The sequence below is a fragment of the Apteryx mantelli genome, chromosome 5, assembly GCF_036417845.1.
Source record: "Apteryx mantelli isolate bAptMan1 chromosome 5, bAptMan1.hap1, whole genome shotgun sequence".
Lineage (NCBI taxonomy): Eukaryota > Metazoa > Chordata > Aves > Apterygiformes > Apterygidae > Apteryx > Apteryx mantelli.
In genome coordinates, this window is record NC_089982.1 from 76,151,870 (window position 1) to 76,166,989 (window position 15,120).

Genomic DNA, 15,120 nt, shown 5'->3' on the forward strand with positions numbered 1-15,120 from the left:
TATTATTTGTTCCAGGAGTTTTCTAAGAACAGAATTAAGCTGAGATTTATCTATCATTACCTGAATGCTCCTTCTTTCCCTTTTTCAGAGATAAGCACTACTTGTCCTTTTCCATTCTTCTCATCTGCCCTCCATGTGCCCCTGAAAAATAACTTCATATGCTCTGATATTTCATCTGGCAGTTCTATAAGTGTCTCAAGATGAAGTTCACAGGACCTAGCCATGTTGCTTGCTATGACTAAGATCTTGTATCTGTTTCATTAGGCTGCATTATTCCCCTAACAGCAGTTTCAGTTTTTAATTATATTTATACAAAAAAAGCATTAAAGAATCTGGTCTGCTCCATGTCCTCTGTGAACAGCCTCTAATTAATGGGTGGAAAAACTCTCTTCTTTGTCTTCAACTTACTATTGGTACCTACCAAATGGTTTTTGTTCACATGCTCACTTGCTAGGTGTATCCATTTTATGCTCAGGCCTTTCCATCGGCCTTGTGTGCTTGTGCTATATTTTTGTTCTCATTCTTAGCCTGATGCAGTTTTCATTTACTGTATGCTTTCTTCTTGCTTTTGAAATCAATGAAAGATTAGTAAATTAGGCACTTCTTGTACTAAACTCTCTTCCTTTCCTCCACAATGAGACAGTTTGTGTTCTCAAAACCATTTCTCAATCTTCGATTCCCTTTTTTCCCTTTAGATCAGCTGTCCAGTTCTCTGCAATATCGACATTTCCTTCCTGAAATCCATTTTTTTATTTTGTTAATATTTTATCCTCCTTTACCACAAATTGCAGTCTTTATCATTTCATAGTCTCTCCTGCTCAGCAACCTCTCAGCCATTCCTCCCAAAACTTCTAGACACAGCTCTCTGTTTGCTTTCCAACTATCTCTATCAAAATACCGACAAAATGCATTCCAAGAACCTGGCTGGCATTCAGTGTGCCTTGACACATTACTTCCCTGGCAGATGCTTACATAGTTAAAATCCCTTCTTCCTACCAATACCTGTATTTTGGATGATTCTGATACTTTCCAAAGTCCATCCAGCTGATATTCTCAGTTTGCTATCTTACTGTAAATCCTAACAAGGACAGGTCACACCTCCTTCCGTTCTTCCTTTATCTCAACCTTTACTTTGGCTCCAAATCATTTTATGTGCATATATGGTGAAAGAGAGAGAGATGTACAAGGCACCTCCTTCCTCCTTATTTCCCTGCCCAGTCTCCCAGGACAAATCAAATCCTTTTACATTCGTATTTCACACCTACGGATTATCTCAAGACATCTGTTATTCCAGTACTGCAGGGCTTCAAGTTTGAATTCCTCGACTTTTTGATGCCATATATGTTTTTTGTACTCTTAATCTTACTTTTCAGTTGATATGAAATAATATAAAAGGAGATATTGTTAAAGAAGAAATCTATTTTGATTTTTTTCTTATTCCATCAAAAAGAAATAATTTGTATCATGAATTTATTTTATTTTATTTCATTTTCATATCAACTGAAAAGTATTGGATGCACAAAATACATTTATGTGTTTATATACATAACCAAGGGTGTGGGTTATGCATTTTGCCCAAATACAGCAACATCTGAATGCCTCTATCCTTCTCTGGCGCAAGCAAGTAAATCCATGGATTTCAGTACATTACATGTGTAATAGCTGACAGCAGTGTCTGACCAGAGGCATTCAAGAATTAGAGACTCGCTCTGCTTTTTCTATCATGTTCCTGCGAATTGCCAAATGCTGGGCCAGATCCTCAGCTGGACTCAGCACATGAGCCTCAGGTTCAGCATTTCAAAGCATGACAGAAACACTTTAGGTCAGATCAGCCCTAGAAACAAAGCATTTTTTTTTTATTTGAAGTAGTCCATGTCATATGTACAAGTACATTGTATGATGGAGTCTTCTGTGACTCAAGTACATGAATAAATTAGCTTTATCCAGACCAAAAAGAATGTCTTTAACCTTGTGTCCCAATTCTATAAATAACTCTCATGCAACTTGCTATCTTTTGCAGGGTAATATCATTAAACCCTTTATAGAAGTGGTGCATTTTGTAATCAAACTAAAAGAAACAGTCAAAGATGGAATGTAAGAACAAAGACTGAAACATAAGCTCAGTGATGTAGAAGACTACAACAATCAGTTACTGAGCTGGAGATTAAAGTCATTAAAAAATGGAGTTACATCAGAAAACTTTTTCTGGCAGAGAGGCACAGCTCACCCCTCCTGCCAGTTGTCCTAAAGAATGGCAAAAGTTTTTCTATCTGGTAATAGGAAGAGCATATCAGAAGAGTAATAATCTGGCTGGACAGGATGGAGGATATACCCAGACCCTGAGCCATTCCATCCCACGGCCTGCCTTCCTTGCCCACGACTGCACTGCTCTGCTCCCTGGCGCCTGGCTGAACACAGCCAGACTGATTTCCTCAGCACAGGGCACTTGTCCACTAGCCCTCTTCTGCGCAGTGCCAGGCACGGCTCAGCGTGCAGCACGGGCCCGGGACTGTTCCCAGGAGAAATGATGTGGGAGAAGAGTAGGTGGGAGAGTTTGAGAGGGGAACTGTGCTATCTTCTTTTAGGGCCAGAGAATAATAGTCCCTGGATCATTTCATTTCTTACAATAGACATGGTCACCAGGACTCAGTATGGCTTGTCCTAAATTAAATAACCTCTTACTAGCAAGTGCAGAACCAAAGGCAAGCAGAGCTCAACCCATCTTGTCTATAACTGCAGAAATGCTAGTTGAGTTTGTGCAGCAAAGTAGAGACCTGAGGTCCTTCCACAGTGCAACACTGGCCCCAGTGTCCAAGCAAACTCATTCACTCCCTTAGATCATTGCCAGGGCACTGGTCCCAGAAAAAAACAAATGGACATGTGTATCTTCTCCCCTTTTAGTATTCCTTTCCTCTGCTTTGATTGTAGTGGAGAAACTCTGAATGGTTAAAGACAGCTGATATCTCTGTATAGTGAATCATCAAAAAGGGCCACAGAAAATGTTTCTTTTTGTGTATAGGCTGCTGATGTTAAAGTAAAAATTAGCGAGTATTCCCATAGTCTTAGATGCACTGTTAAGGTTTCTGAGGAGCTATGTGTTTTCATATTGTCTAACTAAAAAGGATGCAACTCACTATCTGGAGCTCTTAAAACCTAAAAGTTCAAGTAATAAAAATGTTTTTGTGGTTAGCTTACCATCATTATAACTATAAGGAAAAGGACTTCCACATACACAGTACATGCAAAAAGGACTTACATTTTCCTGGCCATCTCCACCATTCCATCCTGCCCAATAAACCTGATGACACTATTTTAATCTTATGGAGTTACACTTACAATATAAAATTCTACATAAAAGTTCATTTCAATTCCAGTCCAACAAAAATTGAATTATTCCATTATTAAAACAAAGTATGTTCCATACTTTGATAGATAAAGATTCTAATGAAGTACAGTTGTTTATCGTATCTTACCATAAATGCCAGTTTGTAACAAATAGCTATCTCCTGAAAAGCTTCAAAGCTCCACATGGATAACAGAGTTGATTTCACACATGCGCCCAACTGTCTGTTTAGCAAAATTACAAACATACATTAGCATTTTCACTTGACAGAAAATAATATTTAAATACCCCATCAAGATTCCCTTCTACAAAGGTCCTTGGTTACTAGTCAAATCTGCAGGTCAAAAACTTAGTTAATGTGGTTGGTCTGGCAATATAATTTGGCACTCTATATCTATTAACTTCTGTTTCTGCTTTTGCACAAACAAGATTTGCCACAGATCCCTGGTTCAAACAAGAAGTCTAAATGAAGTATCTCAAATTAAGTTTGAATTGATTTACATCATGAACCAATGAACCAGCAAATTTTCTTGTGTGCGTTTGCGTGTGCAGAACTAAAATACTTACAGGAGATACTGTCATCCTGGTAATTAAGGCCATCAGATGAGGAAAAACGATTTCCTCATTTGTTTTCCCTTCTCATTTTATAGCGGAAAAAGACAGCTGACATTTCTCTCTCTTTACTTCCTCCTAGACTCATCCCAGGCAAAAAGCACTCAACCACATAAAATCTCCAAATAATCCATTTACATCTGAAAAACAAAATCTGTACCAAAGAAAAGGCAGTTTACAAAAATCTAGCTTTAGAATAGTAGATTCACAGCTGTAATGTTTTCAGGGAGAAGCATATTTCTGCTCAATCTTTTTAATGGGATAATCGGTCTATTTACAGTTCTGACACAGAAAGAAGCAGAGTGAAGTGGATGGAAATGTACTGGGACACAGACAGAACCACATAAACCGAAACTGGTGATGTGGTGCTTTGAAAGCTTCTTCTAAGTTGTTTCGAGAGTATCCGTACACGCTGCATAACAGTCCAACCATTCCCCTAGCATTTGATAGAAACGTTTAAACTCTTTGCTCCCTAATAAAGAAAACAGAGACAGGCGGTTGTTGAGGTTTTATGCTGAGGAGGGTGCATAGCTGTATATATGCATGTATGTGCGTGCATGTGTAGAGATTATGAGCCATGTAGGAATAGAGTGCTTAATTGAAAAGATAACAAATGATGAAGCAGCTGTTAAGCATGGCACAAAAATTGCTCCAAGCAGTTAAGGCTGATCATCATGATGGAAATAGCTTTTTGACAAGCTTAGCATTCCTGTGACAATAATTAAGAATCAGGTTTCCACCAAAAGGCTTTATAGCCAGAAGGGGTTGTAAATCGATGGGCAACATTTTTATCTCAGAATGAAAATTAATTATTCAGTGTCGAACATGCTTTCTTACACTTAACTGCCTGTAATGTCTCCTCTATTCTCCATCTTAATTCAATTAATGTACCATTGTTAAAGGGGTGTTTGACGGTAGTGATTTACTCTTGTTAAAAATTACCATAAGGAAATATGACAAAATTGTATGGTTCTTAAATTAAGCCATAGTTCATATTTTTTTGGCAGAGGTTTGTTAGCTGTTAAGTACTTTTTGACAAGGGTGTGGATACAAGCATTTTGTATTGCACCCTTGGACCTTACATAAGCACATAAAGGAATTGAATAATGCATGAAAAAGAAGTGCAGGGTTTTCCAAAGTGCTCTGTGTAACCCTAACTTTCTTCCATTTAAGCTAGTCAGGAAACTTCTTGAATTTAATTGGAGGAGTTTCAGGACACTGAAGACTTTTGAAAATCTCATGCTCATTGAGAAGAAATGAAAAATGTTCTTGCCTTTTTGACCTTTTATGAAAATGAAGGCATCTATAAAAAGGCTGTCATGACACTTACAGGAAAATGATGCATCTTTGGGGAATTATCAGACTGTTTTGACAAGCTCTACCATCTGAAAATGCAACGGGAAATGACCTTTTGGTAAAAATGTTAGGCAACGTAAGCCTTCACAAGGGCAAATATTGTCTCATCATTGCCACTGATATTTTCATGTTCACCAATAACAGAGCCGATGATAGAAAAAAATTAGTACTGGAACTGGTGTTTCATTTCATTCAGTACTCCAGTATTCCTGTATTATCGCCCGTATCTTCTATGGCCCTGAGTGGAGCATTCTTGATTTTCTGCTAAGTCTCTCCTCATTTAAGCCAATACTTTAGAAAATACTGGAAGTCTGAGACTAATAAAGTTGCTTTCCTGAAGGGACCCCATAATATTTCCTCATCTAATGTAGGTGCAGCAAGGTACTTTCCCTCTGAAGCAGATAATATGGTCATCCAGCAACTTAAGAACAAGTTATTAGGGTGCAAGAGGTACAATTCTTTCAATTCTTTTGCAGCGTCTCAGGGGTGTTGCAGCTGTAGCCAAGCATTACTTAAGGAAATACTGGTTAGTGGCAAAAGAATGCCTTCACCCCAAATTAAGGGATGAACTGCTTTGTGAAACCACGTACCATTATATTGCCTTGAGCTAATGCTGACTCTAGTCATGTCTTAAGGAGCTACTGAGAACAAGCAGGACCTGGGATTATTCTTCTTTTCCCAAGAAGCGGTGCTGCCTTACTGCCTCCTAAAATGTCTCCCACTGCATCCTCCTCCTAGGAGAGACCTGGTCTCTGGCTCAGCTCAGGAAGCAGGAGGTCCACAACCCTTCTTATTTCCAAAAGCTCACTGGTAGGCCATCAGCATCACTCATATTTGCAGTCAGGAGACCACAGATTTGCGATCGAATCATGGTTTTAAAACTCAGAGTACACTCTTGGCAAACTGATACCATGGGAACAGAGTAGGACTACTATGCCATGTCCTGAGAATACTATTGGTTAAATAAACTTCAAAATTGTTTTGTTTTATGGATTTCAACTAGTGAATAATTTCCAGCACCTCCCCACCTTTTAAGCTGACTTACCTTATTTGCAGGTAAATACACATGTCCTTGCCAAGCAGAGCTATCGCTTATAATACAAGAGATCACAGGTTCGGGTTATCAAAGACAAATATACCTACAGTTCCCAATTCATCTATGAACATCTTATATGGTAAGGTCCACAGTGATGCTGGAAAAAGTTTCTGTGCTATATTTCATTTTTTATTTGAAGGATCTAATAGTGCATTTGAAATAGTAATGCAAACTATCAACCCTGGAATGAATCTTTCTATGCTGCCTAAATTTTGAATTTAAAAATCCTTTTGTCCTTTCCTATCCTGTTTTCCACCTCACTAACCCCTGACATTTCTTCTACTTTGACAATTCTAAACAATTAGCCAAGAAGCATTCTTTGCAAATACCTTACCAGGCCTAACACCTTTACTCAGTTAAGATAGTGCTTCCTCCTCAATCATTGCAATCCGTTTCAGTAGGACTACCCAAAAGGAAGGTGCTGTCCAAGAAAACTGAGGCCGTCAGAAGTTGGCCCTCAGATAATCCCCCTTTGTTAATGATACACTTCCCCCATTTTGAAGTGATACAAGTTGGAAAAGAAGCACAGAGAGCTTGCGTGCAGATCAACAAATCTTTTAAAACATGGGCAGAAATGTAAAGTTCTGACTTAATGCTTAAGCTGATAAAAATCTTTAACTTCCTTTGCCAGTTCACGTATTTGTCAAACTGTGGATTAATGACTTCTGTGCTGACTCACCGGTCTTATTCTCAGTATTGGGCCAGAAAACCGAAGAGAAAGAAAACACCTAAAATACGTCAGCTAATGTAAGGTAGGAAAAAAGCCACCAACCAACAAGCCAAAATAGAAGTGCAACTATTGTTAGGCCAGAATATTATATATATATAATATATATATATAATATATATATATATATATATTATTATATATAGGGCCACTGCTACTATTCTGTTGAGTTGGAGGGAGCAGAAGACCTGCGCAAGCCGCATTAGGACCATATGTTTAACACAGAGCCAGAGCAGAATGTTTCTGGCATATTCTAATAGATACAATAATATTGCATCACAGATCTGTCCTTGAGTTTTTCTTTCAAGGGAACTGCCCTGGAGTTAGTTGCAAAAAAATCAGTGGGCTGGAAATTATGTAATTTAAACATGTTTACCTCAGTGTATGCCAGTGCTTGCAGCTGTCAAAGTAAGCAGAGTCTGGCCCTAGTGAGGATATTCTGCTTTCCTAAATTAAAAACTGCTTCTGTCCATGCATCCCCACACACATTTAGCTTTTGCAGACCAAACTTGGGAATTTGAAACATTTTACAAATATTTCCAAATAAAGAGAGGCAAAAATGTTCAGTGGAAGGCTTCTTTACCAAAAAAGTGGTTTGTAATTTGCAACTTTTACAGGAATGCAGTGCAATTTTCAGTGGAGAAATGTGGAAAAATTTCATTGTCTTTCACTATTACAGCATATCAAAATTAATGACATACCTAAATATATATATATATGTATTTAAAATAATTAAAACTAAATTCATAGACTTTAATGTTTAAATGGAACATTTCAGTGTCTTCATTTTTTTTGCCTTTGATAGGTGTTTTTTGCTATTGTTTATTTGTTATTTTGCTTATTTAAAAGCTGAAAATTTGAAAAGAAAATCACATCAGAAATTCCAGCTTTCCATCTGCTCTGCCTGAAGATTTGTGCAAGTTGGTACAGTTAAAATATAAGTTCCTACACTTCAGACTGATATTGTAAAAATATGGAAGATAACTAATCTTGATCAAAATTATACAGAAGGTCAAATCATTCATGCGTATTATTTCATCATCATCAATATTATTATTATTCTTTCACCAAGAGATATTTCTCTTATGCAACATTTATGCAAAATCTAAATCTAAGGGCACCTTATCCTAACTATATAAAGTCATTATGAGACTTATATAAATCCACTATGCATCTTTTACAATGAAAGTTCACCAGCAAAGCTGAACTTTTTGTCTTTTGTGTATCATCAAACACAAGGATGCTAATGCATGATAAATAGCAAAAGATTATGGCATACAAAAGTACTGAATACAGCTGAGTAATATATTGGTGAGATGGAACTGGTGCAATGGAAAGTTTGCTCTTGCAGTGTTTTGAGCTACATTTTGTACTGCACAGACTCAGTTCCTTGCCGGACTGATGTATGTGAGGTTGTATGGAGGCAGTCTCATGATCTAGGCCTCTCTAAAACAAGAAAAACCTCCAGACCTCTAAGACCAGAAAATATACTGAGATGCTTGCAGTAGCAGTCTGTGAAAAGGGCCTCATTGATCTGAAAAAAATAAAAAGGAGGGGAATTCAAAAGAGATTTTTCGCTCTAGCTGATGAAACAAAAATCTATAACTGTGGCTTTTCCATATGACAAAGTGATATGCAATATTCACTGTGGTTTCACACAGTTTAGTCAATAAACTTCCATTACGTATAGATAAACTGTCAAAGTGACCTGCTGCCCTCATTTCTGCAGAACGGCTTGGCCTTAGCTGTCCATATTAATATGAATTTTAACCCTTTGGTTTGGCATTTTAATTCTTCATCCATTAGTCTCACATTTCTATATTATCAGCTTATACTATTGATTTTAAAGAATATGTGCAGTCCATTTGCACACACATATTTGCAAAGGTCAGCAGAGGACACTAGCATGTGACTTCTGCTAGTGGTCCAGGGTGTTAGACTTCACAATGATTTTTATCTGTCCTCCTACCCAAGATTATTTTAAGACCACAAGTGGAAATAATACATAACTTAAATATCACTAGATCTCCTTGGAATCTGATTTTTTACGTATTTTTTAACAAGATGAGTCTAAACAGAGGCAGTATATACTTAAAACATCCTTATTCAGGCTGAGCTTCTCTTAAGATGATTGCCAGAAATCTCAGCTGTCTGCTCCATATTGGAAAGAACTGAATTTTAATTGGCACGCAGAGACAAGTGGTAGCAAAACAACAGTCTGAGTCTCAGTCCTCACAGATTTGTGTATACTTTACATTTAAAGTGCTATAAATAGCTCCAACAAAACAACTGGAAGTCTTTACAAGATGGTGACGCCCACCCTGCCTTATTTTTTTAATTAGAGGAAAGCCAGGCAGTAGAGACTGGCTGAAATATTTGATGGGCTGAAACATTTGACTGAAATATTGGGGTCTGTAGTTACACTGTTCCCGGGAAGGTTTCATAGCCAAAATTTCTGTTAAGAAATCTTCATCCTGATCTTCCTGCTTTTTCACTGTTTTGGTGGACAACCCTAATTCTAACTCTAACTTCCTGGTATACACCCATTTTGTGCAAGATTTTACTAATGGGGAGCCAAGAAATTTCCCCAGTATTTAATATCTCAGCTTCTAGAGACCTATGTCACTCAGAGGAAGTATGTGGTGTTATACTTTTTGTGGTGTTACCTGAAACACAAGTATATTTGCCATTTGCTATTTGAAACTCCAGAGAAATCTCCTAATGAGTTCCTCTTACTAATTTTCTTCTTTCCAGTGCTGATTTCCTCTTTGTATTAGAGATTCTGTTTGTACTGCAATAGGACAAATAATTTCTCAACCACTAGCAGTGGCAGGTTATTTTCAGATGCCATGGACTTGTCTAGGGATCAGTCATCCAAGGACATTTCAGTATTCATACTGTCTAACTAAGCACTTTCTTTCAAGCAGTGGGCCAGTTTCATCTATAGATCAGATAGAGAAATAATATTTCCTTAAACTTATTGCAGTTTCATTTTATTCCCATTAAAAGCAACAAAAACTTCCCACTGAATGCAAGGTCAATTTCTTCTCTGGAATTATAGATATTCTATCCAATTCCATATTTAAAATGTTCTCTTCAGAAAACATTTTATGACAGTGGCAAAGTCAGGAGTGGCACTTGGTGGCACAGTGCCACTAAGCTGGTGAATTTCTTAAGTGCCCTGGGAGCAAGACAGGGGACTCTCAGATGTGCATTTGCCCCAGTCGTAAATCTGCATTAGACTTCATGAGGAGCAAACTATATAGGACTACCCTCCAGCGTTCTGTTTGGTTACAGATCTAACAGTTCTTTGTTAGAAGTAAAAAATTAAGTTTGGCCAGTATGATGCAAAACATGAGAGTAGCATAGCACCATGCCAAATAGTGCTTGAGTTTCATTTTAGATCAGGAATCTACAATGCTTCTGTCTCTCTGCTGGAGTTTCTACTACAAACATATCCACCCTGTCTCTGTTACAGCCCTTATAGTATGTACATACCTGGCATCTGCCACTTCTCGTAATATAATAGAAACAAAGTCATGTCTGTAAGGGGACAAAATCAACCTTCTGAGATTTAATTTAAATGCAAAATGAATATGCATTATACTTCAGGAAGTATAAGGGCCAATGAGGGCAAGTGAAAAACCTCCATGGAGCTAAATCAATTTACACTCAACAGCTCCTTCCAAAATGTCAAAGCAGCAAAAAAAACAGTTTGCTTTTCTTTTAGCAGCCCTTCAGTGGGCTTTTGCAAATAAGATAAAGACTGGGCAGGAAGAAATAGAATAAATAGATAGCATAGTTCTGGGTCGTCTCTTGAAAACACTTCTTCATGCACCTACATTTTCACGAGTTTCGCACTCTGAGGTCTCGAGCTATTGGTATGCGTATGTTAAGCTCGTACAGATGTATTTGCAGGTGGAGGCAGTTTCTCAAGAACTAACCATCTTTTCTGCATCAGCAGGAAACCGACTGATTGCCCTCCAGTGTGCTTTAGATTTCATACTCCGTTTGTAACAAGAGCTCCATAACACCACCCATTACAACACAAACAACAACATAATCACTTAGCTCTGCAGTCTGAGAGGGATAGCAAGTATTTCAATGTTCCCAAGGGAGGTTCAAATGACTTATTGATCAATTGATTAATAAATGTCAGCGGTCGGAGGAGAGAGCAGCTCTGTTGCAAAAATAGCTGTCAGAAGAGCCTGTAAGTGCCTGAGCTATTAGGAGTGAAAAAATTAATCTGACAGAAAAATAAAGCAGTGATTGTTTTACATTAAATGTGAGAGAATGCATGATCTGTGTTTCCAAAACTTGTCAGATATAATAATGAGAAATAGAAACTTCATTTCTGGAATAAAGATGTTTATACACATATTTTGATAGGCCACATATGAAAGTTTGGAACTGATTAACTTTTCATAAAATAGCTGCTTTGAGTTACTTCTGCTTGAAGTTAGCTCAAGAATTACTTTGTTTTTAATGAATAAGGCTGACCACGTTTTTCCTAGTTAACTTTTAAATTACAGGGTTATTTTTGGCACAGGTGAGGGTAAATCCAGTGTGTTTGTTTTTCCATGTTTGACTGGCGGCTCATTTTCCATTGAAATGAAGTTGGGATATGGAATATGGTTCCTTTAAATACTTGCTGCTGTTTATTATTAGCTTTTATTTTCAGATAAGTACTGTCATTACCATATTTAAGATTCTTTTGACAGAAGAGTCTCACATGTTTTGGAAAGGTTGCCTTTATAGCACTGTTACAGTAAGGAGCACAGAAGGGTATAAATGAGGGACTGGAAGGCAGATGCTTATTTGGTTGAAAAATCCTTACTCACCTGAGCTGCTTAACTATATACAACTGAGTTTTTAAAAAATTAGTAAATTTATAAACTCCCTTTATGTACGGTAGGATGTTTGCAAATGTAATGTCTGCTCTCCTAATGTTTGTGCGATTGTTCTTATGGATACCTTAAAGATTAATCTCTCGATCTGTTGGATCAAGACTTCATTCGGAGGTTCCTAATGTGATAGTGCCTTTCGTTCCCTTCTTGAAAAGGAATCTATGTTTTCAGTAGATCTGAAAGACAGACACTATGTGATGAGAAATATTATTGACCTCTAGCACAGGAGCTGAGGGAGGGTCATACCTGGCTGAATGATTTATTCAGAGTCACACAGGACAGCTGTGGTAGAACCAGGATTTGAACTGATTCTCCCCAGTTGCCTATCACTTCATGTCGCTGTTTTATTCACAAAATCATCTCACTGTTACCACATCACCTGCACTGGTCAGGCATCTATTACACACATAAAAAAGATGTAACCACTCCCACATATGAACTAGCATCACAGCAGAAGCAATGTCTCCATGATAATTTCCTAGATGTCTTACAAGATGTCTTGATACCCAAGATCCTAATTACAGCCACACAGATTTTCTTTTGTGTTGTAAACTGAATGAATTACCATAGAATTCCTTATTTAAGTTATTAGTTAATAACATAAGTTAGTGTTTCATCAGGCTTCATTAATTGAGAGCACATATACATATACACATAAAGGGATAAAGGAATCTGGTGACAACCTTTGTGTAAATAACTTGGTATGTCTGAAATCTAGGCAGCATGTCCCAGACTCCAGCTACAGATTCATGATGTTTTATTAAACATGACCACATACTGTGATCAGTTTTCCTCTATGCTGTATGGTAGTTCACATGTTTTAATAAAAGTTAATTCTGCTGTTTCAAAGCTTACTTGGAGATGGCCCTTCAAATGTCCTTGGATCCCAAATAAATGAAATAAAGCTTGAAGACAAAACGAGCATCTTCTTGGCTGCAGACTAATTTGCCTTCGTCCAAGCCACAAAATCATCTATACATCTATAAAGCTTCTATACGGAAGCTATAACTTCACAGTAGCACCTCTATACTCTGTCGTGTCACCTTCCATCTGTGATGACAGGAAAATGGAGAATGATTACTACTCTATACAAATTCCAAGGTGGCCAGAAGGAGTAGAAAATATGATAGAAGACAGCAGTGGTGTTTTATGGCTAGATACACACCTAAATACTCTCCAAGCTACAAAAATAGCAAATGTTGAACATCATCAATGACAACTAAGCTTTCTCACTTGCACTTCTGTGGTTTTGAATAAAACTCTTTAATTAACCAATTATCTACACAAAAATTCAGAATAGTTCAGTTTAAATGTCTGGACAATTTAGAAACATGTAATCTTGATTTTTAACTTTTCTTTAAACTGAAATTTCAAAATTGAAATTTATGGTGATTTTGTTTTTAAAAACATCAGACAATGATACTATTTTAATTTTCTCTTACCTCAACTCCTCTTCCCATCATGCCAAACAAACGACAATCTAAATCAGAAGAGTCACTAAACTTGGCATAGTTTCCATCACACTGACTTGGAATTTTTTATTAATAAATATGGTTCCTCAGAAGTTGCATAGCAGGATGGGGCTGACCTGGGCTTACAGCTGAGACCCTCAGGATGTTAGCTCCAGAATACTCTGATTCCTCTTTTTCAACAACCTGAAGGCATTTCTTCTAAACATTAGTTTACCTTATTCATTTACGAAGTCAAACTTTTCTGCTAGTCATAGTCCCGATGAGAGAGCCACAGAACTCAAGAGCTTCAGATTGGCCACTGCTGGCCTGATGGAACAAGAATCCAATCTCATCTCAAGTCCCATCTGCAACTGAAAGAATAATACATTACACTGGGCAGGTAAATATAAGACAAAGTCTTTTTTCTTTAATGATATATAGAGAATAAAATTAATTTGCTCATTTCTTTTTCTATATTGAGCAAGAGTTTATGATAACCATTATGCTTACTGCATGGTATCAAAATGGACTGCATATATCACTTCAAAAGCTGATGATTTTTGTATTATTATTACTGAGATCACTTAACAATCTGTATATGCATGTCTATGAGAGAATGTGCACAAAAACCTATTCCCAATCTAGAGGTTAAAGAATAATCAGTGAAGGTAAATTGTGCATAACACTGTTCTCTTTAGAATATATATATATATTTGATACAAGAATGCTTATGCATTTTTGAAACAAATCTCCTGGGCTTGCTTGTTTTCTATGCTGTATTAGCTGTGGAAGCAATATTTGGAGATACTGCAACACACTATTGTGTGTCATATCCCATGCAGTGGGATATGACAGCCCAGCATCAAGGAAACAGTTCACATAACTGAGTATCCAAATCCAAACAGAGGAGAGAATAATGTTATTGTGACATCAAAAGTCAGACTGATTATGTTAACAGCAGAACTGACTGAACAGTTCAGTATGGATAATATTCATTACAAGCACTGGAACGTTATCCAATATGTCTTCTAGTAAGTTATTTACTAAAGAAGTTCAGTGCAAAATATGAACTTTAAAAATGTTATGGTTAAAAGTACAAGCCTGAACCAGTGCTTTTACACCCTTCAGACCTTTTACCTACACCATATGTTCCATTATTTACAGTTGGAATCTTCCAGGAGTCACACATTTTTGTTGCTGCATCATGAATAAATTTTAGAGTTGGAAGATAATGAATAGTAAAGCATTAAGAACTGCATATTCTCAAACCAAGACTACGCTATTATTAGACTTTAGAGAAAGGGAGTTTTCTATATTTCAGTTTTACCAGTTCATGCTCCCAGTTCAGTTTCTGGGAAAGCAATAGCAGGATTTCTTACATGTTCTCTCCTTGCTTATGAGCTTTCAGATGAACTCTGAAGTTCATAAAACACCATGATTTGCCAACACTTTCATAAATTCCTGGCCACAGTCCAAACATAACCGATGAATAAACTGATGTGAAAAAAAACTAAGCAAGCCAAGAAGCTCGTCTTGTTCTTTTCTCTACTTACTTTTAATTTTTTTTAATCCTAACTATCTATTTATTATTTGACTGTAAGTAGTCCTAAAAAAAGGAAGCCCTTTAA